The sequence below is a fragment of the Cyprinus carpio genome, chromosome A11 (assembly GCF_018340385.1).
Source record: "Cyprinus carpio isolate SPL01 chromosome A11, ASM1834038v1, whole genome shotgun sequence".
In the NCBI taxonomy this organism is placed as follows: Eukaryota; Metazoa; Chordata; class Actinopteri; order Cypriniformes; family Cyprinidae; genus Cyprinus; species Cyprinus carpio.
Genome location: NC_056582.1, coordinates 25,480,467 through 25,507,735, shown reverse-complemented (window position 1 = coordinate 25,507,735; position 27,269 = coordinate 25,480,467). Strand labels below are relative to the sequence as shown.

The window sequence follows — 27,269 nt, the reverse complement described above, 5'->3', positions numbered from 1 at the left end:
GTTCTTTAACGGCCTGCCGTCGGTATCACGAGAACAGGTCAGGAATCGACATAAACTTTTTTTAATAGTACATATAAACGCAACAAAGAACTCCCTAATCCGACGCAAGCTGAGTTGTTCCAAATTAACAGGGTTGATCTCATGAAGATTGCTGCACATTATAAGGTTGCTTTTCGTAATACGCAGTCCAAACGCGAACTTCAGTTGTTGCTTGTGGATTCGTTGCATAAACAGGGCGTCTTTGGTGATGAGGAAAAGCTGGTAGACTATCCTGAAGCAGATGAGGGTAGTTCAGATCTTGCTTTGCAAGTCAAGAAGTTGGAGTTGCAAGCTAAAGAGCACGATAGAGTTTTGTTTAAAGAAAGAGAGGAATGGGAGCGTGAGAAAGCGAGACGAAGAGAGCGTGAGAGACATGAACTTGAGTTGAAACGGTTTGAGATGGAACAAGCTTGCCGATTAAAGGAAATCGAGCTGAAAGCTCGTGAAAGGGGTGCCGCGGATGTTTCTGATTTCGATGTGGGTCGTAATATTCGTATGGTTCCTCCTTTTCGAGAACAAGAGGTAGACAAGTTTTTTGCTCTTTTTGAACGTGTTGCCATCAATCTTAAGTGGCCGAAAACATTTTGGCCTATGTTGTTGCAGTGTGTTCTCGTGGGGAAAGCCCAGTAAGCTTATTCTTCATTGTCAGTGGAGGAGTCTCTTGATTATGATGAAGTAAAAGCTGCCGTTTTGCGAATTTATGAATTGGTTCCTGAGGCTTATCGCCAAAAATTTCGTAATCATCGAAAAACTAATGAGACCTATGTTGAATTCGTTCGTGAGAAAGAGTCAATGTTTGATCGGTGGTGTGCTTCTATGAAGGTAAAAACATATGAGGAGCTACGTGAACTCATTCTCTTAGAATTTAAAAACTGCTTACCAGTTGAAACATACCTAAATGAGCAGAAAGTTCTCAAATGTTCTGCCGCTGCTGCTCTAGCTGATGAATATGTGCTTACACATAAGACTGTGTTTGGTACTGTACAAAATCCTGGTAGCAACAGTCGACGGTTAAGGCGCATCTTGGATCGCGCTCCGCGTGAGGATAAAGTGGCGGAGAATTCTATCAAGTCCGTGTCCTCACCAGTTTGTTTCTATTGTAAGAAACACGGACAGATTATTGCTTACTCAGTACTCAAAAAGAAAAATAGTGACCCTAAACCGGTAGGTTTATTGACGACTCCCTTGCTACAATTAGAAAGTCTGGAGTCGTTAGCTTCGCAGGCTGATATGTGTAAAGAACAGGGGTATGTGCCGTTCATAATGGACGGATTTGTATCTTTGGTTGGTAATGCAAATTCGCGAAAACCAGTCAGGGTACTTCGTGACACAGGAGCTGCTCAGAGTTTTATTCTAGAAGGAATATTACCGTTGTCTGATGAGAGCTCTGTTGGTTCAAGTGTCTTGGTACAGGGATTTGAGATGGGCTTTGTGAATGTGCCTTTGCACAAAATTGAAATTGAGACCTCCCTTGTTACCGGCCGCGTTGTTGTTGGAGTGCGACCGTGTCTTCCCGTTCGAGATGTCACGTTTATTTTGGGGAATGACTTGGCGGGAGGAAAAGTTTTTGCCAGCCCTGAGGTAACTAATGTTCCTCTTTCCTGTGATACTCCTGATGAATTAGCTCAGAAATATCCAGAGTGTAAAGTATGGACTAGTGGTTCGTTTTAGGATGGGAGCAATACAGAAAGATTCCGGCCAGAGAATCCTTTATCAGCTTTATTTTCAAGATCAGGATGCCAATATACAAGTTCGTATAAGTGTGTATGTGGTCTAAACAGAGAAAAAGAAAAAGAAATAATGCAATGGTAAGAATAACTGATTAATAAACAAATAAAGGAATACTATACTATGCTCATTGTCATCATTCACAACAGTACAGTACATAAATAATAATTTACGTTAATACAGTGCAACAAAATATGTCACTATTATGCCCTTTAATATCTATACTGCTGCACCTTTAATTGGCTATGCAGCCTGACACTGTATCACTATAACACTCGATGCAGGTAGCACCAAATAAACAGTAAATGCACTGCACTCAAACACAGAAGCATATCTCTAAATAACTAACACAAATAAAGTCTAAATCGACATATAGAGGGGGTAATTATTGCACACAGGAAACATGTCGCATATTATATCACGCTCTGGCATCATGACTACACTAATTAGTCACGCAGTTCAACAAATAAAACTAGTTCACATGAACATACATGAATCTCAAAACATTTATCACAATGCAGTACAAACATGCAACAGTAGTAACTTACTTGCTTTTCATAAACGCACACGAAAGTAAAGAAAAGGGTCTCTGAGTCTTCTCTCGTCATCCCTGAGCGCGAACAACTGAGCAGCGCGCTGCATTTTCCTGTCCATGCGCAATTCACGTGATGGAGCGTTCACACGCTTAGAAAACTTCAGCGCTGAACAAATAGGCTTTCAGACACAGAGGTATTTCCTTCGTGTGCTGTTACTCGCGCTATTTCACAGAGACTGAAAGATAAAAGCTTCAAGTCAGAAGATGAGTGGAAATTTGATTTGAATAACACGTTCCTCTCTAATTCAGATTCTGGTGAAACGACGTGTTCAAACACTGTTGATGGTTTAGACATCGCCATCAAGAAACTAGATGAACATTCTATGGAGCTTGATAAATTGTCTCTGTCACGCGAGCAACTTATTGTTGAACAGAGGAAAGATGATAAAATGTCATCCCTCTTTGAAGCTGTTGTTCCTGTTGAGCAACTCGAGTGTGTATGGCAAGGATACTTTGTTGAAGATGGTGTGCTGATGAGGAAGTGGAGACCATCAAATGCTGCTGCTGATGATGAATGGCAGATTGTTAAACAGGTAGTAGTTCCTTCCTCATTTCGTCCTAAAATCTTGAGACTTGCGCATGACGGTCCGTTTGCCGGTCATTTGGGAGTAAACAAAACATATGATCGTGTGATCCGACATTTTTTCTGGCCTGGCTTAAAAAAAGATGTAGCAAATTATTGCCGAATCTGTCATGTGTGTCAAAAGATTGGAAAACCGAATCAAAATATTCCACCTGCTCTGTTATATCCAATTCCAGCCATTGGTGAACCATTTGAGCGTGTGATGGTTGACTGTGTCGGTCCCTTGCCTCGAACGAAGTCTGGTAATCAGTACTTACTAACAATCATATGTACATCTACGCGTTTTCCGGAGGCAATTCCTTTGCGGAAAATTACTGCACCCGTGATTATAAAATCACTTATCAAGTTTTTTTCACTGTTTGGCCTTCCGCGTTCTATTCAATCAGATCAAGGTACGAATTTCATGTCGCGTGTGTTTAAACAGGCTCTAGATCAACTACACATCCAACACTGCACGTCAAGTTGTTACCATCCCGAAAGCCAAGGGGCACTCGAACGGTTCCACCAGACTTTAAAATCAATGCTTCGCGCGTTTTGTTTGGAGTTCCAGAAAGATTGGGATGAAGGAGTGCCTATGGTCATGTTTGCAGTGAGGGAGGTGGTACAGGAATCATTAGGTTTTAGACCGGCTGAGTTAGTGTTTGGTCATACTGTTCGTGGCCCACTAAAGCTGATTAAAGATCATTGGATTAACGATCCGAGATCAAACAATGTTCTTGACTACGTTTCAGAGTTCCGTTTAAAATTGCACCGTGCATGTGAGTTAGCCATAGAGAATTTGAAGATGTCTCAACATCGAATGAAAACACGTTTCGATCGTGGTGCTAAACTTCGTAGCTTTTCTCCTGGTGATAAAGTGCTAGTGCTGTTGCCAGTACCTGGATCTGCACTGCAGGCTCGTTATCATGGTCCTTACCAGGTGAAGGAGAAGGTGAGTGAGCTTGATTGTGATAATGACCTCCGATAGAAAGAAAAAAACTCGTCTGTGTCATATTAACATGCTTAAGCCGTACTTTGAGAGACAGCCAGATTTGTCTGGACCGAAGTCGGCTGTGTTAATTGTCTCACCTACAGATTCTCCGGTGATTAAAGAGCAGGCGCTGTCCAGTGCTGATCTACCTGCTGATGGGGCGCTGTCCAGTGCTGAACCTTTGCCCTGTCTATTGTTCTCTGATACCTTTGATAGTGCCGCTGTCCTAACCACACTGGAGGATGATGTTGACTTTCCCTCTACAGAGTTGGTGGCGGGAAGGTTGAGAAATTCTGAGATAATTCAAGATCTTCATTCGTTTCTTTCTTATTTGACTGTTATCGAACGCTCTGACGTGATTAATGTAATTCAGACATATGGTAATCTGTTCTCTGACGTTCCTTCTCGTACCTCGCTGATAGAACATGATATTGATGTTGGCGATTCAATGCCTATAAAACAGCATGCATATAGGGTGAATCCTGAGAAGCGAGCTCAGTTGCAAAAAGAAGTTACATTTATGCTTGAAAATAACATCGCTGAGCCAAGTTTTAGCCCTTGGAGCTCACCCTGTTTGTTTGGTTAAAAAGTCCGACGGCTTGTTTCGGTTTTGTACTGACTTTCGACGCGTCACGAAACCAGATAGTTACCCACTGCCTCGTATGGAGGATTGTGTGGATCGTGTTGGAAATGCTGCTTTCGTCACTAAAATCGATCTTTTGAAAGGTTACTGGCAGGTGCCCCTGTCAGATCGCGCAAAAGAAATATCTGCGTTTGTAACACCGGATCATTTCCTGCATTACACTGTAATGGCTTTTGGTCTGCGAAACGCACCGGCAACTTTTCAAAGGTTAGTAAATCGTGTTATTGACGGTATGCACAACATTGAGGCCTATCTGGATGACTTGGTTATTTATAGTGCGTCCTGGTCAGAACATGTTAAGCAACTTCATGTTCTTTTCAGTCGTCTGTCTGATGCTAATCTTACAGTCAATCTAGCGAAATGCGAATTCGAACGAGCTACGGTGACATATCTGGGAAAGATTGTTGGGGGCGGTCAAGTTCGGCCTGTTGAGTCTAAGGTGGAGGCTATTACTCATTTTCCTGTGCCCACTACGCGCCGTGAATTGCGTCGATTCTTGGGCATGGTGGGGTATTACAGGAATTTTTGTGTAAATTTTTCCGTTGTCGCCTCTCCCTTAACCGATCTCCTTAGTCCAAAAGTACCATTTAAATGGACGGAACCGTGTCAAATGAGTTTTGAAAAGATCAAAGCGCTTCTGATAAATTCTCCCATTCTTTTTGCTCCTGATTTCTCCTCTCCGTTCTTGCTTGCTGTTGACGCAAGTGACACAGGTGCTGGAGCTGTACTTCTTCAACGAGATCAGACTGGTGTTGAGCATCCCGTTTGCTATTTTTCACGAAAATTTAATAAACATCAGCAACGTTACTCCACCATTGAGAAGGAGGCATTAGCTCTTGTCCTTGCTCTCCAAAATTTTGATGTTTATGTGGGTTCGGTTTCATATCCGTTGATTATTTACACCGATCATAACCCATTAGTCTTCCTGACCCGAATGAAAAACAATAACCAACGTCTGATGCGTTGGAGTTTGTTTTTACAGACGTTTGAACTAGATATCGAGAATCATGTGACGTCATCGGGGATTCCGGATAAAAAGGCTTCGAGACGGCAATGGCGTTCTCTCTCTCTGTTGCTCCGCTTCCCATCCGCAAGCGTCTCTCATCGCCTCTTGGAGGCGGTTTTGATTGTTTTATGTTAGGCTTAGGTTTAACGTATAAATTTGTGTTTTGATGTTTGGTATATTTCTTCCTTTTCAGTAGCGGGTAGTGTATGTATTTTTTTTATTAGTTCACGTTTTTTTATTTAGTAAGAGCTGAGCGAGGGAAGCAGATGTCCGAAAGACTCAGCTGTTTTTTTTTTTTTTTTATTCCGGTAGTCAGGTAAGAACTTTACTCCGAGAACAAGTGTAGTTAGGGGGACCGGTTTTCTTAGCTTCCCTACCCGTGAGCTGATTGTTTTCTTTATCATCTATTGGATTGTTTTTTACTATAAATATTGTTTGTGAATGTTCGATTTGAATTCTGTTGAACTTTAATTAAATAGAGACGTCTTGGAATTCACATCAGGGGTTGTGATTCTTCTTTGTTATATGTTCGGCCTGTTTGTTCTTTAGTTTTGTAGTGGTTTTTGGCCGTAACAAACACAAAAACGAAAATTGAAATAAATTTTATATTTTATGTTTTGAGAATGGCCAACCCTTCTCTGCAGATATTGTTGCTTCTGGTTTGTGCATTTTAAATAGGCTACAAAAAAATGATGTCTCCAAAACCTCCAAAATGTTTTATTTCTCAAATCTAAAATAGCCTTTAAAACATGTTCATAGACAGATACTTTACTGATGTCTGGACTCTGTTTGGGATTTAGAAAAACACAAAGAGATGGCTCAATATATATTGGTTATGAATAGGCTACATTCTCATAAGACACTGTGCATATGAAAGACCAAGAGATTCACACATTTATATCAACCCCCCCACAAACTATACAGAACTACCCCCAAACCCCAGCCCCCTCCAGCTGAACTGAACTCAGTCTGTTTTTGGGCTGTGAGGAGCGGTTTGTTGTCATGTTACTGGGTTGAAACATGCCTGCACTGACAGCAGCCCTCATCGGATGGCTTTAAGACCAAGCGGAGTCCTCCGTCAGCTGCTCCGCTTCACAGCGCGCGGGACTTGCGCAAACTGACTTAAATAGAGAGAGAGAGAGAGGGAAAAAAACAGTGTAGGCTATTCTTAAACTTGGAGCTCATTATATTGAAGTACAAATCCAAACACCAGAAGCAACCTACACTCTCAGTGTTCTTCCATTGATAAGTAGGCTATGCATTTTATTTATTCATTTATTCACATGCTATAAGGTTGAAATAATATTTTAGTTCAAAACTTTAAGTTCCATTATTTAAAAAAAAATGCCTTATTGGCTAACGTTTCATAGACCTTCAGCTGTTATGTTTTAAAATCCCATGCCATTTGTAATTTCAGTATTTTCACCTCCTAAATCACTAACCTTTAAAGTCACAATTCTATAATGGTCAAATTTACACAGATTTTACTCAGATCAATTTTTTTAAAGACATTATTATTATTATTATTATTATTATTATTATTATTATTATTATTATTATTCAGAATAATTGTAGCCTACATAAATAGGTGAAGCAAAACAAATATGACAAATATTCGGACCGTCCCTTATTTTTTCCCTTATTTTCTTAAAGAATAAACACTTATTTTCTACAAGAATAAACATGATAACATATTATTAATTCATAGAAATAATTTAAGCAATTGAAACCTTTTTTTAAAAAAAACAACAACAACTTGAACTTCAGTACTATTAAACTGACTTTAAAATCGCAAGGAGTTTATAAGTTAAAACGGTAAATTGTCACAGTGCATGTTAAATAGCCTAAATGAACTTGTGTTAACAATATAATTAGAACTAACAATATAATTAGATTTTTTTAATGAACAATTCCTGTATAAAATGGGACAGCAACCTTTATATCAAACATTTTTTAAATCGTCCACAGCTGAGCAACGCTGGAGGCGGATCTGCACCAGAGCGCATGAAGTGAATGTGCTGCACAAAGTCATTTTCAGATGCAATGAAAAAAAAAAAAACCTGGATACCCTAGATTAGGCCCAGTACGGAAGAGGATTAGGGCCAAGCAATAATAAAAAAATAAAACCATCTCGAGATTAATGTCATTATATTGCGAGATTAAACTCGAAATACAATCTTGAGAATAAACTCATTAAATTTCGAGAATAAAGTCGTTGTGTTTCGAGAAAAAACTCGTTAAATTTCGAGAAAAAAAGTCGAAATACAATCTTGAGAATAAAACTCATTAAATTTCGAGAATAAAGTCGTTGTGTTTCGAGAAAAAAAAAATCGTTAAATTTCGAGAAAAAAAGTCGAAATACAATCTTGAGAATAAACTCATTTAATTTCGAGAATAAAGTCGTTGTGTTTCGAGAAAAAAACTCGTTAAACTTCGAGAGAAAAAAAAGTCGAAATACAATCTTGAGAATAAACTCATTTAATTTCGAGAATAAAGTCGTTGTGTTTCGAGAAAAAAAACTCGTTAAATTTTGAGAAAAAAAGTCGAAATACAATCTTGAGAATAAACTCATTTAATTTCGAGAAAAAAGTAATTTCGAGAATAAGGTAGTTGTGTTTCGAGAAAAAAAAAAAAAAGTCGAAATACAATCTTGAGAATAAACTCATTTAATTTCGAGAATAAAGTCGTTGTGTTTCGAGAAATAAAAGTCGAAATGAAATGTAGAGAATAACGCATTCGATCAGTGTTCATTGCATAGTCTATATCTTTCAGTAACAAAGAAATACTATCAACTTTAGCTAATTATGACACAATAATAATTAGCGCACGAACTTTAAAGAGAATTTGCAAGCGGCTAGGTCTTTTTAGAAGAAAAAATCAGTCCAATTTGCGCGATGTAGGCTACTGGCTTTTGTCCAACATGAAATGACAACCAGAGGACAAATGCAAGGTTATCGCTGGCTTCATCCAAATGCACTCTGGCACTTGGACAGCTATGATAAATTTAAAACCGTACGGCATTGCCATTAATGGCGTGTAATGTAATGCATTTATTCTCAAGTTTGTATTTCGACTTTTTTTTCGAAATTTAACGAGTTTTTTCTCGAAACACAACGACTTTATTCTCGATATTTAATGAGTTTATTCTCACGATTGTATTACGACTTTTTTTTTTTTTCTCGAAATTTAACGAGTTTAATCTCGAAACACAACGACTTTATTCTCGATATTTCATGAGTTTATTCTCAAGATTGTATTTTGACTTTTTTTCTCGAAATTTAACGAGTTTAATCTCGCAATATAATGACTTTAATCTCGAGATGGTTTTATTTTTTTTATTATTGCTTGGCCCTAATCCTCTTCCGTAGGCCCAGACTCTGTTCCTAAGTATATAATAAATATAATTACTTTTAACCCACAGTAACAAATTTTAACCGATTATTCGCCTATTTTCATTTGCTGCATGTTTTTTTTTTTTTTCAAAACACGCTAAAAATAAATTAAGTTTGTGAGAGAAAAAAAATATATAAGTCATGTATAAGATGCATTTTATTACATGGAGAAATAATAACGGCAGGCCTAATAATGTTATGATGTTGCCAACAGGATATTTTTAGTTCCCCTCACAAATCCTTTAAATTTTACATCTCTCATTCGGGACAAATCCAAACGTTTCTATATTCGTGATGTTGCCCATTTGAAGCTTTAACTATTGTTAATTAGGTAAAATAGGCTTTGTAGTTCACGCATGTTTCAGTATAAACGGGAAAAAAATCATGATTAGCAAAAATATGCCAAAGTGGACCGCAGCTCACGCTGAATGGCAAGGTGAACGGCTGCACTGTTTACAGCGCGATCAAATAGATGAAACAGATGTTACTCCATTTTTGGTCACACAGTAAAGGCATAATTCAAAACTGCAAAGTGTTAGCAGTTTGAAAAAATCAAGAATAATAGCAGAGTTAATAAGAATTATTATGAACCGAATGAACCGAAATGAAAACATTTAGCTTTTATTCTGTGTGTGTGTGTGTATATATAGGCCTATATATGTAATGACTGTTAAACAACAATAGCATGCATAAGAGCCTTTGTGTAAAGGTCTTTCTTTTAATTTTTGATGTGTAGACTGTTGCCTAAGGCTATCCCACGTCTTAATTTTTTACATTTTTTTTTCCTTTTTACTTTAAATGTTTTTTAAGGATGTTACAGTGTTATATTATAATGTTATTGTTGTTTTACTTCGTCCTTTCATCTCTGTTTACAAACGAAGACATTTGTAAATAACATTTTACAGTTAGGCTACAGTCAGTTTGCAATCCGTCCCTTTGCGCCACCTGGCGGCAGTTTCACGAATAATTTTAACACGGCGGCGGTAATACCACCTACTGTATATATATATATATATATATATATATATATATATATATATATATATATATGTATATATATATATATATATATATATATATATATATATATATATATCTATATATATATGTATATATATATATATATATTATATATATATATATATATATATATATATATATATATATATATATATATATATATATATAGGGCCGCAGCATTAACTGCAAGTCAGCCGCGTTTTATATATATATTTTAAACATGACAGTGTCTTAAAAACTCTGTATTGTACAGTGTCATAATTTCTTCAGTCTGTTTGTCCTGATCGGGGATTCTGGGATTTTATCAATAGTATGTATAACATATTGGTTGTCATTTTGTAACCATCTATCAACAGCATGCACTGACATTTGCCTCTTCTCAGCCTGAGTGAGCTCTGAAAATATGACATTAAAATGTTCATGTGAGTACAGAACAATGACGCATTTTAGATGTGCAAACTATTTTGACAATGCTTCAATGATTTCTCTGTGGAACACAAACACTCAGTTTATACTGTTTCATCTGCTCCATTAGAATGACTTACCAAATGATGATTTTATGTCCTGCAAATCTATGATTATACTTTCCCATCTGGTGAACTCTCTCTGCAGAAGTGCTTTAATCGGCTCAGGAACTGAAAGAGATCTGAGCATGTCATCACTGTTCACACCACAGAATAATTCTCAACACAAACTGATAGAAATCCTGAATATCCACTTTTGATTTTAATGTTTGGTTTTCAGAACTGATGAGAATTAATATTTTAGTTAAATTAAAAATTATTTTTAAAACCTAGTTCAAAAATCTCACTTACTGTTGTCCTTCTGAGGTGGAATAATCACTTCTTTTAGGGAACGAGGAGGTTTATTCTGAACTACAAATGAAACATGATGTTGAACATTTTAATCTTTACAAATGATACGTGACAACGTGAAAATTAGTGTAAACTTCCAGTTAAGATGATTACTCATACTGCTTCCATGCATAACTTTTCTATCTTCCTTTTTATCTCTTCAGCTTTTCTCTTAAACCCTTCATCTAGAAAGTGACAGACATCCTTCAGTCTGATCTTCAGATCCTCCGGTTGGTCAGTTTTCTGACAACTTTTCTCATCACAGTTTTTCCTCGTGTTGAAGTGAAACTAAAGGATCTGCATCTATGAGCCTGTTTACACCTAGTATTCAAAGCCAGTTCTTGAACATTGGGCCAATAATAAGTAAATAATTAAACTACCCTGAAAGCACACGTCTGCATTTGACATCTGCATGACTTATTTTTTTACAGCGTTTGCTCATCTGCAATACGGACGTGTCCCATCAGATGTCAAATAGACATTTAGAAGATGTCTTTAAGATGTTTAGGATGTAAAACTGACATCTTAGAGAAGTCTATCAGATGTTTGCACACAGCAGATGCTTTCCAGATGAAGAGATCTTTAACAGACGTCTTGCAGACGTACGTGTGCTATTAGGGTATAGGGCTTATTCGCAAACACCGGAAGTAGCTAACCGCAGCCATATTGTTGACATGACATCTGTCCTGCCCCTAGCCACACGCTGATTGTAGTTGAGGGGAGCAGTAGCCTAATGGCTTCATCTCGTCGATATAAAGAGAAGATAAGCTTGATTGGTGTAGACCCATATCAAATAGACCCAATAGCCTTAAGTAAAGATCCTTCCTTATTGCCAGCCATAACTTATCCGGATATTTACAACTATCTCGTGCATACAGTATCCGCATACACTCGCAGGAGCTGAAATCCTTCAAGTCACTTGAGTCATATAACTACTTCATCTCTGGCAAAGTCGGCAGCCTTCTTACTTTTGTTCCACCAACGACATCAGAGGTATGTAAATGTTTTTTTGATTTGATGATGATCATTGCTGTAGCTAACGTTAGCATACCAGCACGGGGTTGCATCAGCTGTGTGTAATTTATATCTAAAAGTCGACACTAGAGGCTTAGTAACTACTACATAGTTTGTAACTACATCAGCTACTAAAATTAGTTACACCACGATTACTTGGGGCATAACTTCAAGTCACAAATAAGGCAATCAATGAATGGTCAAAGATAGAGGTCCATCATCATTAGCGTTCTGGCTGGCATAAGCCAATTGGCATCGTAGCACATCGTAGTAAGCTAGATCGATATTGAAATGCCATATCTATAAATGTGGTCTCTACTGGATTACTGACGTGCAAAACAACATGCAGTGAATAAAAACGGCTGTTTTAGGATTAGTGAGTATAATTCTTTGACATTTTATGATTTACACAGACCCTAGTTGTTACTCAGAGTAATGTTGTAACTTATCTCCGTGGTGCAACATTTTATTTTAGTGAAGCATAAATCACATCTTAGTAATAATTTACGTTGTAATTAAGCTACCTTTGAACCTACACACAGCTGGTGCAACAGGCTGCAGAAAAACATCTGAAGCTATTGCGTTTGTTGTGATTATACTTTCTTTCTGTTTCTGCTTCAGATACTATACCACAATATCTGAAAACCTTTTGAAACTGTGTTTTGTGAAAATTATAACCTAGGAATGTGAATGTTTGAACTCCAATTTGCCATAAGTTAATGCATGTATCTTGTTTGAAATCTTGAATGCAATTCTGTGTTTTTGTGTTTTCATTGGTTAAACACAGTCAGAAGTTAAGTGCCCCACCTCTGCGCTCATGGGTTACTGCCCGGAAGGATGGCATTATATTGGCTGCACACTGCACCTGCATGCCGTGATTAGGTGAGACATGTAGCCATGTTGGAGCGGTTCTTTTCACCATCAAGGCAGCTGTTTTCCTCCGTGAGTCCCAAACTGTGACAGAAAAACCTGCATATTGGTTACTCCCAAGTGGACAACCAAAGGAAAAGTACCTTGAAGTAGAAAACATTGACTTTCACTCAAAAGCTACAATCAAACACAGACTGGACACAACATTTTCAGAAGGGAAACCAATACAATACAAGGTCAAACAAAAGCTACCTGATGTGTCAGAGCCAACAGATGCTGAGATCGCTACTTTCCTGGGAGAGCTACATGCTACAGGTGATAAACCAGTCTTGCTGTCTGTCATAAAAGACTATGCAGAGTTCTATGCTCCAGTGCCGAACACCGATACTGGCCAGCCCCTGAGTGAGCTATTCGATGAACAGTGCACTTCTATGACAAGTGAACAGTTACTCTTACACTGTAGGAACATTGCAGTTGACATATCTCAAAGTCAAGCTGACACAATAGAACAGCAGACAAGAGAACAGTCTAAAAGTAAAGCCTGGTATAGATTTAGGGCTGGCAGAATTACAGCCTCACGCATGAAAGCTGCTTGTTCCACACCACCTGAGATTCATCACAAAGCCTCATCAAAAATATTTGTTACCCTCTAAGCGCAGGCTTTACAAGTAAAGCAACCACTTGGGGGTGTGATCATGAGCAACAGGCACTAACTTGTTATCGTCAGAAAATGCATTCACACACCAATTTCAGATGTGAGACCAGTTGTTTTGTAATAAATCCAGAACTGCCTCACATAGGTGCTACACCAGATGGGATAGTACATTGCGACTGCTGTGGTGATGGTGTAGTCGAGGTTAAATGTCCGTTTTGTGCACATGATAGCATAAGCCTCAAAGAATGTGTTGATGGCAGATTCTGTTTGGAGGAATCTAATGGCAAATTACAGCTCAAACATTCACATGCCTACTTTTTTTCAGGTCCAGACACAGATGCTTGTATGCAATAAGGAGTTTGCTGATTTTGTTGTATGGTCAGAAAATGATGTACACACAGAGAGGATAGAACCAGTTATTGGACTCTGGGAATAATCAAGTCAAAATCTAGGGATCTTTTTTCCAAAGCCCTTCTCCCAGAGCTTGTGGGCAAACTTTTCTGACACAGCTGATGTGACTGAAGTGGATCCCTCTGAAATCAGAGAAAAGCCAATCCCATCAGACATCATCTGTGTGTGCAAGCAACCATACAAAGTTTGTGACCGTGTGGTGCGTTGTCACAGTGAGGACTGCCTTCATATATGGTTCCATCTCTCATGTATGAACATGAAACGTATGCCTAACAAGGGGAGCAAATGGTACTGTTTGGTGTGTGTACAGCTGGAGTGTGATGGTAAAGTATGACACACACATGAAATGAGGATTCTGATGTAACAGGTTTTTATTATAATTTGTATTTACAGTTCATTGTGTTTTGTCATTCTATACAAAAAATATGAAATTCAGTACCATTTCTAATGAATGGCTTTAATGCTTAAATTTAAGATGACTATTAAAATAACTTCGACTTATTCCATACTGAACCTGACATTTGTGATTTAAGATGTTAAGGTAACACAATACATGTATTAAAGGGATAGTTCACTTTAAAATGAAAATTGTCATCATATACTCATCCTCAAGTTATCTCAATCCTGTATGAATTTGAAAGGAAAATATTCATACAGGTTTGAAACAACTTGAAGGTGAGTATATGATGACAGTTTTCATTTTAAAGTGAACTATCCATTTAACAACCCGTTTTACAAACACACACATCTAATCAAAAGGTACAACCGAGGAGCACATGTTGGTAAGGCAACAACACACTGTAGTTATCTTATCGATAAACCGCTATCTCAGATCCTGATGTCACCAGGTAGGAGATGGGTATCTTCTCTGACAGTATCCCGTATTTATTGCGCACCAATCCTATCACTCTTTCTACATGTATGTGGACATGTGCGATTTTGAGGGTGGCCTCAACTTCAAGAGCAGACAGCTGTAGCTTTCCTCGAGTATAACTGGGTGTTACAACTTTTGCACATTTTAACCCTACCCTCTCTTGTATATTAAAACCTCTGTCTGCCAAGATGAAATCACCGGGGTTAAGTAGCTCGAAAGACTTTGCTGTGGGGAGTTTGCTGAAAGTTTAGTCTATTTATTCTAGCTAGCCACAAGTCTCTCCTGCGCTGGCTCAACTCCTCTGTCTCCTTCCCTTCACATTTTCTTACAGTCGGTATTGCATAAAAACTCACTCCGGGATTCTTATTACTGTTGTTAGAACAGCTGTGTATTACACAACACACCATTGCTCTGGTAAAAAATAAATAAATACAGCGATAATACGACTATGCCTTGCTTTTTTTTTTTTTTTTTGACAGACTGACAGTTGCCGTGGTTTCTATGTCAACAAAACATTGATGACGTAGATCGAATAAACCTTATTCCTTCGATTTTCTTAAACAGCTCTTCAACTTGGGTTCGGTCGTGATGGTTTGAGTTATTAAAAACGTGGTATTTATGTTCACATTTTTCAATAAGCCGCTTGAGCGCTGACCCCTCCTGCTGAATACGCTGCTCTATGTCTTTGTGTTTAATTAAATCTCCTCTTGTGAAGATGACGAGGGTGTGAGTCCAGACATTGGGACCCAGCAGCTCCACATACTCCTCCAGAAACCTCCCGTCAGGGGCAGTAAAGGCTGAATCTGCTCGAATCACGATCAGAACCGCGTGAGGTCCAGGGGAAATCATGGAAATCCTGCGGACCAGCTGCTGTTTGGAGATATTGGATAAATCATTCAGATTGAAGTTTATCCACCAGCCAGGAGTTTCAACAAGACTGATTCTCCTGCCATCAATAAACCCCTCTCTCTTCACATGTTCATCTCCTTCAGCTTCTGTTTCACTGCTTTCCAATATAGTGTTGATCACCGATGTTTTCCCAGAGCATTGCCTTCCAGTCAAAACTGCTCTTAACTCAGAGACAAAATGAGAAAATCAAAGTACATAAAATTAAGAGCTGGAAGTTTACCAGAAATATTGTAGTCCAACTTTGGCTCAAATATGGACTAACCCAGCTGTTGGGTTAAATTTTTACATTACATTTTTTAACCCAAAAGTTGGGTTAGTCAATATATGACCAAAAGTTGTATTTTCTTTATTTTCTTGATGTTTGGACATTTTCCCATGCACTAACGTGTCTAGATGCATGAAAGAATATAAAAAAAGAATATTTAAAAAGCATAGGACAAGACCAAAGAAGTAAAAATTATGAAGAATTGTCTGCCATTACTTCCCCACCAATGCCTCAATTAATCCTAACACCGTTGATAATATGCATAATGAAACAAAAATTTTTGAATGGATTAATTCTGCAAATATATCAGCTGGTTAATGGATTTTCTTTTCTTTATTTAGGCTATGTAATATTTGTTCCCTATCTGTCGGTCACTACGAGTTATGTCGAACGACATATGGGGTCTCACTTGGGAAGCCAATCATCTCTGAGTTTAAGAGAAAACGCCAATGAAAATTGGCTAGTGGATTTTACATACCTGAGCCACTCTCCGTGCCTACGGGTATAAATTGGCGACAGGTGCATCCACTCTTCAGATTTTTGCTTCGGAGCCGAGTGGTTGTATGAAAAGCTCTTATACGCGTCGAGCCCCGCGCAGGAGAGCGCCCCCCGACCCCCGACACAGGCAACTCGGAGATGTGGGAGACTGCTCTTCAGGAGGGGGCGGAGACAGTGCCACTCCTTCACCCGGGGGAGGGCCGGGTGGAGAATTATTTTTGTTCCGTCGTTGGCCAACGGCCAGCGGTAATACCACACTTTCGATAAAAGAGCCATTTCCCTTTCCAGCCGAGTTGCAAGGCTCGTGGGTTGATGGTTCATGCACGCACTGCCTCCTCATTCTCACCCACAACGCCCCCTTTCGCCAGTGGCCAAGAGGTTGCGGCTCGGCGACACAACGCCTCTCCACGCATCTCTGGCCAGTTCCTTCCGGGAACACGTGGAGTTTTGCTGTGCTGACTCAGAACGCGGTGCTTTCTGGGCCATCCGACAACTCCCCATCGCTGCACCACTGCGGGTATACACCAACTGTCCCTTTTGTGCCACTTGTACGGAGTTTGGGGGTGTGGCTTCCACTGCCCAACCAGTCACGCTGGTTCGACTCGGTTACGGGATTCAGTTCGCCTGGTGACCTCCCATGTTCAATGGCATTCTTGAGACTTTGGTGGCAGTCCGGGACGCCTTTGTCTTGCGCGAGGAGATTGCTGTCCTGCTGGCAAAGGATGCAATCAAGCCGGTCCCTCCAGCCGAGATGAGGAGCGGGTTTTACAACCCTTACTTCATCGTACCCAAGAAAAGCGGGGGCCTTCGACCTATCCTGGATCTGTGAGTCTTGAATCGGGCCCTGCACAAGCTCCCATTCAAGATGTTGACGCAGAAACATATTATCAAATGCGTCCAAACCACTGATCTATATATGACTGGATCGCTCATCGCGTTCTAAACTGCCAGCAGGCAGTGAAGCCACCGGAAGTGTTCGATCCGCCATCTTACTAATCCCTACCGGCAGAGAGCACCATTGAGTCACATTCAAAACGCTGCCCTAAAATCACCCGATTTGAAGCAGATCAGTCAAACGGGACTAGTTTTTATCTTATGTGTATGTAAATGAATGTTTACTTCAGATGTTATTTTTTGTAGTGTTTGCGGTCTTTTTGGGCAGGATAAGCGATATTCAAAATTTAAACCGTTTAGGTGGGTGTCTGCTGTGCACTGATGACACAGGTAACGATATAGCCTATTTCTGTATGAACATAATTATTCAGCAATTATTAAACATGAATGTATTAGTATCAGAAATGGATCTGAATATATTCAATGAATAATACAATTATCTCTTGTTAAGTTGCTCTATAATGAAATGAGAAGCTTAACTTCCTATCTTGGAAATAAAGCTTTATGTCTTTAAATCCGTACTGTATATAGTCAGTTATTTCTCTGAATAAATTCAGATTTCAGAATGAGCACTTTGTCGTTTTCGTTTTATATGTTGAGGGTGTGTGTCCGTCTGATGTTTATCATGTTCATGATGTTCGCTACTGTAATGAACGTAGCTTTTTAATAAGCCTGGGGAAATTCCCGACATTTAAAAATGGGACGTTTACATGCCTAGGGTGTTTGCTGTTGTAAGAGTGTACAGAGATGCTTCAGATTTTAAAACGCTGACTTGTGAGGTGATGTTTTCTCATTAAAATCATACATTTCCTATTAATTCAATAGAACGCCTATGCACACTAGGGATTACCAATATGGCGGCGCAGCGGCTTCACTTTCATGACGTCATGAGCAATCCAGTTCTATATTATAGATCAGTGATCCAAACCCAGGATTGGTTTGCAGTGATCGACCTAAAGGACGCGTTCTTTCATGTCTCGATCCTCCCTCACCACAGACCGTTTCTGCAGTTTCCGTTCGAGGGTCAGGCATGGCAGTACAAAGTCCTCCCCCTCGGGCTCTCCCTGTCCCCCGTGTCTTCATGAAGGTCGCAGTGGGCGCCCTTGCCCCACTCTGGGAAGTGGGAATCAGGATCCTCAACTATCTCGATGACTGGCTCATCATGGCCTGGTACCGAGAGGAGTTGTGCGATCCCAGGGGACCTGGTGCTTCGGCACCTCAGTCAGTTGGGGCTTCAGGTCAACCGAGAGAAGAGCAAGCTCTCCCCTGTGCAGAGAATCTCTTATCTCAGTATGGAGTTAGACTCTGTGAGTGTGACGGCATGTCTCACCAGCGAGCGTGCCCAGTCAGTGCACTGCCAGTTCCTTCAGAGGCAGGACAGTGGTACCACTGAAACATCAGAGGCTCCTGTATATGGCATCCACAGCTGCAGTCACACATCGGATTGCTTTATCTGAGGCCACTTCAACACTGGTTGCACTCCCGAGTCCCGAGATGGTGTCACCATCACACCGATGTGTCGCCACCTATTCAGCCCCTGGTCGGACCTTGCCTTTCTACGGGCTGGCGTGCCCTTAGAACAAGTGTCCTGGCTTGTTGTTGTTATGACAGATGCCTCCAACACGGACTGGGGCGTGACGTGCAACGGGCAGGCAGTTTCAGGGTCCTGGACAGGACCTTGACTGCTTTGGAACATCAGCTGTCTGAAATTGCTGGCAGTGCATCTAGCTTTACGGCAGTTTCGGCCGCTGTTGCTAGACAAGCACGTGTTGGTCCGCACGGACAACACTGCGGCTGTTTCGTACATCAACCGACAGGGCGGTCTACGATCACGTCGCATGTCTCAATCTCCTCCTCTGGAGTCAGACACGGCTCAAGTCACTGTGCGCTGTCCACATCCCGGGGGAGCTCAATCGTGCAGCCGACGCGCTCTCACGACAGCTCACTTTCGCCGGGGAATGGCGACTCCATCCCCAGATGGTCCTGCTTATCTGGAGTCGATTCCCACTGCCAGCTGTACTATTCCCTGTCCCAGGCCCCCCTGGGCACGGATGCACTGGCACACAGCTGGCCTTGGGCTCTACGCAAGTATGCATTTCCCCCAGTGAGACTGCTAGCACAGAAACTTTGCAAGGTCAGGGAGGAAGGGGAACAGGTCCTGTTGGTTGCGCCTACTGGCCCACCCGGACCTGGTTTTTGGAACTCATGCTCCTCGTGACAACCCCTCCCTGGCGCATCCCCCTGAGGAGGGACCTCCTCTCTCAGGGGCTGGGCACCATATGGCACCCGCGTCCAGATCTTTGGAACCTCCACATGTGGCTTCTGGACAGGACGCGGCAGAGCTGAGTGATCTGCCACCGGCGGTGGAAGACACTATCACTCAGGCTAGAGCCCCTTCTACAAGGCAGGCATCTTTGGAACCTCCACGTGTGGCTGTGGCCGCCACCTTGAAAGTGTATGTGGCTGCCACTGTAGCCCATCATGATGCAGTGAACGGCTGGTCCCTGGGGAGGCATGACTTGATCGTTAGGTTCCTGAGGGGTGCCAGAAGGTTAAATCCTCCTAGGACACCCCTGATACCCTTCTGGGACCTCTCTATTGTTCTGGCTGGACTTCGAGCCACTTGACTCAGTCGAGCTGAAGTTCCTGTCTAGACAGCTCTCCTGTTCATGCTCACTTCCATCAAGTGGGTCGGGGACCTCCAAGCATTTTCGGTAAGTGAAGAGTGCCTTGTGTTCGGGCCGGCCTACTCTCACGTTGTACTGAGACCCCGGCCTGGATACGTGCTCAAGGTTCCTACCACTCCCTTCCCTGTTCTAGAACCTGCAAGCACTGACCCCTCAGAGACCCATCCCATATGTAGTACTGCCCCCTGGGTCAGTCGATATCAATATCGCCACATGTCACCTCCCTAGGGTAGGATGTGGTCTCGTAGCAACCTTTTCCTAAGGCTCGCTTCGCCCATCGTTCTTCCAAGCTTAAAGAACAAATAGGAAAGATTTGAAGCAATCTTTCACTGAAGGTTGAAATCCCTTCCAAAGACTTTTTGTGGGCGGAACAGCAGCATGGCCTTCTCCAGCAGTGATGTACTCACCCTTTTGGTCCCCTTCCGTACCAAGGTCAGTGAATTTGCGCTGGTGCTTTGGGAAGGTAAGCGTAGCTTTTGTGACACGCCGCAGCTTGTCGACAATTGCAGCTCCACAGTGTTGTGACGGTGTTCAGGTTGTGGCGTTTTCCATAGGACCCCATATGTCGTTCGACATAACTCATGGTGACCGACAGATAGGGAACGTCTCGGTTACGGACGTAACCCTCGTTCCCTGATGGAGGGAACGGAGACGTTATGTCCCCATGCCACAATCTTGAACCATTTTTACTGTTGCCGGGACATGTTCTTGGCTCCTCTCAGCAGTAAAACCTGAAGAGTGGATGCACCTGTCGCCTATTTAGACCCATAGGCACGGGGAGTGGCTCAGGTAGTCCATGTAAAATCCACTAGCCAATTTTCATTGGCGTTTTCTCTTAAACTCATATCGTTCTGCCGCTGAAAAAAAATAGGAAAATTCTCTTTCACAGGTTGAAATCCCTCCATCAGGGAATAAGGGTTACGTACGCAACCTCCAGCAGTTATGTATACCCTTTTGGTCCCCTTTATATATTATTAGGGGTCATTAAAAATAAAACAAGACAATAGCTTTTCTACACTGCTTTATCTTTTCTTTTGCAAAGAGCTCAGATCAAATCTCCTAAAGCACTGCTTTCTGCTGTTTAAGGTCAATGCTGATGAATTTATAAGATCGCAGGATCATGTTTACAGAAAAATCAAAAGGTGTGGTTTGGGGAAAAATGACAGCTTACATAAGTATGATTAATATAATTGAACACTAGAGGAGTGAAAGCGCCCCTCTTTGGTCACATGAGAAATCACATCACAAACTAGCCTCTTGTTCTTTTTATCTTTTCAGCGAACTATGGTCAGTTATTTCCAAGTTAATGGTCATTTTTACGTAATTTATCATTTGTGACCTTACTTTTCTGTGTGCTCATTCATTTTATATGTTCATTTCCACTGATGTTATTTATTTGTTGCTTATAACACTGAGCATTTCTGCCCTTAATGAAGGAAAAAGTGAAAGTTTTCTGTGAATTCGCCTAAAACACTTAACGTTTTTCAAAATCCATATTTTTCTGAAAAACAAAATTACATTATTAATCTTTTAATTATTTTAGCAAAGTTTTATAGGCTACTCATAAAACAAAAATAACTCAAAAGAAACCATCATATATTACCTTTTGTAACACTGATCTTAAAGTAGTCTATATTTTGAAACCTTTTCTAATATGAGATCACAAAACAAGAAGCTAATAAAAATAATCATTCTAAAGCTTTTCAAATGTATGTAACTTCCCTAATATTATAGTATATAACACTTTTTTATTCTTTTTCTTTTTTTACATAATATTTTTGTTCATTTTATGTACATTTTACTGTACGACATTGCCTTATATCTCTTCTTCGAGAGCTGACAGAAACATACAAACACACACACATGAAGCAACATGAATGTAAATGTGTGAATACAGGAGGAGCTCTGACATCACTGTAGTTCAGTGGGAGACTCAGAGAAAGAGAAACTAACTTGATCAACAACAAAATGAACACCTGAAACCATCGAACTCTTTAAACAACAGAATATTGAGTCGTTCAGAGACCCTTGTGAACACATCTGATACTCACAGGTAAGTGATAGAAATATAAGAGAGATTGTGCTGAACAGGTTTCTGATGGCAGTGGTCTGGTTTAGTAGGGTTTATGTCAGACTGGAATGAGTTGAACACAAGCAGGTTTAAGCGTGTCAAATACTCAGATACTTTAGTTGTTTACTGCACTGAAATGATATCAGAATTGTATTAACAGTACGTCATTAGATTGAACAAAGTTTGGTGTTTCTGTCATTTTGTCACGCGACATAAAGACAAACAGGTAAAATATATGTTTGTTGGAAAATATTGTTGTTTGTACTTTCTTTAAACAGCAGGTCATAGTTCAGATTGCTCAGTAAGTTTACGAGTCTCTCACTTTGTTTCAAACGAATGATTGTGTTTCCATCACTATCAGTTCTCACATTTTAACCAGTTAAACTATCATTTTTCTTTAAAAGGCTTTAAGAGGGAAAGAACAATGGCAGAATCTTCACTAACAGCAAGAAAAACCAGGAGACGGAGTATTGAATATGATCGTCCATGTAAGTCAATAACTAAGAAAAACACTTTGACTTTTCTTTTATAATATTGAATATGTACAGTTCAGGAATGTAAAGCAGATCCAATAATTTCATCTTAACAAGAATAACTATTGTACATATATTTATTTTATTTTTTTAGGTGAGTGGTTATGTAATGAGCTTCACATTTAGGTTCTGATCAGCTTGTCTGGGTTCATTTTACAATAATAACCAGCTGACTGTACATGATCTCTTTATATTTGAGTTTCTACAGCACCCTTTGTCTCTAAACACTCTTTACATTCAACCAGCTTCATGAGGTGCATCATGGGATTCTTCATAAACAGTATTGAAGGAGTTCACACTAATCCTAAATAATGTCTCTTTCCAGTAATGTCATCCTCCATGAGTTCACTGTCTGAGGAGATTCAGTGCTCTGTATGTCTGGATGTGTTCACTGATCCAGTCTCGACTCCATGTGGACACAACTTCTGCAAGCTTGTCTGAATAAGTGCTGGGACAACAGCCAGACCTGCAGCTGTCCATACTGTAAAGAAACATTCAAGAAAAGACCTGATCTCAAGATTAATACCACACTCCGAGAGCTCGTAGATCACTGTAAGAAGAAAAGTCCTGAGAAGAAGCCTGAAGTTCTGTGTGACATCTGTGAGGAAAGAAAGCTGAAAGCGCTGAAGTCGTGTCTGGTGTGTCAGAGCTCTTACTGTGAAACTCACCTGGAGCCTCATTTGAGAGTGACAGGTTTGAAGAAACACAAACTGATGGATCCTGTGAGTAATCTGGAGGACTATATATGTCAGAAACATGAGAGACCTCTGGATCTGTTCTGTAGAGATGATCAGACATGTGTGTGTTCATTCTGCACCGAGACAGACCACAAGAACCAAAACACTGTTCCTATAGAAGAGGAGAGTCAAGAGAAGAAGGTAGAAGTTATTATTCTTTTAAAGGACTGATATCATGAGGGATCAGATTTTATTTCATGTTGTGATATAAAAGTTCATTATGAAAACATATTGTGAGTTTAATCTGTGTTATGATAAACGTGTCTGTGTTGTTCTCTCTATAGACTGAACTGATGAAGACACAGAAAGACGTGCAGCTGATGATCCAGAACAGAATCAAGAAGATTCAAGACATCAAACACTCAGCAGAAGTCAGAAAAGTGAGTTCAAAATAATAGAATAAAATAAATGTAAATAATTACTATAGAAACAAACTTCAATGTTTAGAGACACTGACAAGACATAACAATAACAAAATAAACAAACAATCAAACGAATGAGTGACAGCCCTTCACAGATGACTATCACACTAAAATATACAGCAACAGCCAATAAAACAACAACTAAAATGTCCAGGGCTTGTTCTGCTCTCGTCCAGGGTGCAGGGTGGCGTTTAATACTTCATTTGAGGGATTCTGAAAACACATGTAGCCTATGTATGTGAACAAAAAGTGTATGAGTAATAGTTACACAGATTCTTCTGTTAGCAAACACTGCTGATAATTTGTTGCCTGTCCTGGTTGACCAGAGAAACACAGAGAAGGAGAAAGCAGTCCGTGTCGAGCTCTTCACTGATCTCATCCGCTCCATTGAGAGACATCAGACTGAACTGCTGGAGATGATGGAGGAGCAGCAGAAAGCAGCAGAGAAACAGGAGCGAGAGCTGATTAAGAGCTGGAGCAGGAGATCACTGAGCTAAAGATGAGAAACACTGAGCTGGAGCAGCTCTCACACACTGAAGATCACCTCCACCTCCTACAGGTCAGTCAACATGATCTCTCTGATCAATGATGATGCAGGATATGACATGCTGAAGGATTTCTCCTCTCTCCTGCTGTAGATTCACTCATCCCTGTGCAGCTCTAGAAACACCAGGAACTGGCCTGAGATCAGTATGAAGACTGATGAGAGTCTGGAGACTCTGAGGAGAGCTCTGACTCAACTGAAGGACACTATAGATGAGAAACTCACACTAACTGGTACATCAATACACACACTGATCAGATAGAAACATGATAGTGTACTCTATTCTTTAAATATAAGCTTCAGATCTGATGATGTTTTCTTGTCATTAGTCTCTACAGAGCTGAAGTGGATGCAGCAGTATGCAGGTACAGTGTGCTGTCTGCACTACACTAGTTTACATTCATACACTCACTGCTTCATTACTGCACTACAATCTGATTAAACACTGGATTAAATATTAAAAACATCAGCATCACAGAATATCTGTATTCTCTGTTTTCTCAGTGGATGTGACTCTGGATCCTGATACAGCTCATCCTAATCTCATTCTGTCTGATGATGGAAAACAAGTGAGAAATGGAGACATTAGACAGAAACTCCCAGAAACACCAGAGAGATTTGATCCATGTGTCTGTGTCCTGGGAAAGGAGGGATTCTCCTCAGGGAGATTTTATTTTAAGGTGCAGGTGAAGGGAAAGACTGAATGGGATTTAGGAGTGGTCAGAGAATCCATTAACAGGAAGGGAAAGATCAGAGTGAGTCCCAGTAATGGATACTGGACTGTGGTTCTGAGGAATGGAGATGAATATAAAGCCTGTGATGATCCTCGTGTCTCTCTGTCTCTGAGAGTGAAGCCGCAGCGGGTCGGTGTGTTTGTGGATTATGAGGAGGGTCTGGTCTCCTTTTATGATGTGGAGTCCAGCTCTCATATCTACTCTTTCACTGCTCAGTCTTTCACTGAAAAACTCTATCCATTTTTTGGTCCATGCAATAATGATGGAGGTAAAAACTCAAGCCCACTGATCATCACACCTGTCAGTTATAATAAATGAATTTACTCAGTTATCAAATGCAAGATTAAAATAAAGAATTTTATAATTAAAAATCTGGAAACATTATGTGCTGCCATTTTTTTTTATCATTTGCTTTTCAGTTTTTGAAATCTAAATGATCTTATCACATATTTTTAATGTAAATATAATGCTTGTTCAGTAAATGATTTTTTGTTCAACTTTTCATAAATATTCCTGCCATTTTTCTACTTGACAAAGTGAAATGATAGCCTATAGCACTTTTTAATTCTTTTTCTTTTTTTAAAGAATATTTTTATGTTCATGTTGTTGTTCTATTTTACATGCTTTAAACTGTACGACATTGCCTTAAATCTGCCTTGTCCTTTTTTTCTGCTCGTCTATGCTTTATTAGTAATGTGTTTACTGAGTTTGTTCTTTTAATCCAAAATGTCCTGGGGTTGGACCTTCAGCTATGTTTGCTTCACAGAATGTAACCAATATTGTCTATCTCTAATAAGCTGCCCCTAGCTTTGGACCCCCCCCACAAACCACCAGAATGCAGGGTACAACATGGGTGAACGTCAATTTCAATACTCTGATATCTGAGCCACCAACGTGTGTGGTTGTGTGCGTGCTGCGCGGCACTATTTTGACCACCCCTGACAAAATCTCACTCCAAGGTTTTTTGAAAAGTTGGCAGGTATGGAACCATCTTCATTTAATCTCCGTGATCATCTGCAGGTGCCAGTTAAGATTTGACTGCATGCATATTAAATCCACAACAGATACCTCCACAAATGGCTTTAACTGTGTGTCACTGGATTAACTAGAAGCTAGTCAATTAAGGCAGAAACATCCCATAATACTTCTGTAATGCAGGGTTTCTCGGCTCTCCAAAAGTCTTCCTGCAGAAGAAAAACACCAAATATTCAGTGTGAAATAAATGTGGATAGGTCTATATGACATATGGCTTGTTTTTCTTTAAAAGAGTTGATTTGAGCTTAATGTCTGTGTTCAGGAGGAGTTCAGGCTTCACTTTAAGAACATCTCTCGGGTCATGGACTGCGTCGGCTGCAGTAAGTGCCGGCTCTGGGGAACCTTACAGGTAAAGCAGAAGCTGTTTGTCTGAAACGGAAGTGTTTTAATGTGAGGGGAGATTGAAGTGAGCTGCGTGCTGCTGTCCCTTCAGACTCAGGGTCTGGGAACGGCTCTCAGGATCCTGTTCTCTGAGAAAGAGATCAAGAGCCTTCCAGAAAACAGTCCGTCCAAAGGCTTCCAGCTCACGCGGCAGGAGATCGTGGCTCTGCTCAACGGATTCGCCAGGTAATGGAGTTCTACAAAAAATGTATAGTTATAGAAGTTTAAATGTATTGTAAAGAAAATACACTGTACTGATTTTATTTTGTATATAATAAATATTTTACATAACAGGTTCGACTCTAAAATTGCTATAAAATTTAAGCCTTTGTTTAAATAAGTTATGTTTCGGATTTGAAGTTGATATGATTAAAAAACGGAGGTTTCTGTGAGATTTTTTTTTATAGTGTTATACCACAATCAGCCACCGGGTGACACCCAAACTCCATTGATTTTTTTAAAATGCATTTTTCTGTAACATATGTTGAAACTTCTGTGATTATGGCTTTTATCACAAAATAACCACTAAATATGGAGTCCTGAGACTCAGAGATTTTCATTGATATGTTTTTTTAAAAAGACTATAAGAAGTTTTGATTGTAAAGACCGTAATGCATGACACTTGACTCCGCCCACTGAGGGGGAGGAGACCGCCAACATATTTTAAAGTACCATTTCCATGGTAACGCAATGTTCAATTTCAACATAGGTAAAAAAAAATAAAAATAATACCCTTTATTGATTAATATTCAAAAGAGAGCTCTCATATATTTATTTATTTATTTTTTAATTGAAAATGTCTATATATATATATATATATATACATATATATATATATAGATAATATATATATATATATATATATATTTTAAGTGAAATATGACCTGTATATATTCTTGACTGGT

General features: G+C 40.0%; 1 protein-coding gene and 1 pseudogene across 2 annotated transcripts in view; one reads left to right on the top strand and one right to left on the bottom strand.

Annotated features, from left to right (window-relative positions):
- Positions 1–27,269, bottom strand: part of LOC109091650 (E3 ubiquitin-protein ligase TRIM39-like) — a 203,195-nt gene that overhangs the window by 100,930 nt on the left and 74,996 nt on the right. The gene's annotated exons all lie outside the window — the stretch shown is intronic.
- Positions 21,804–25,591, top strand: LOC109103917 (annotated as a pseudogene).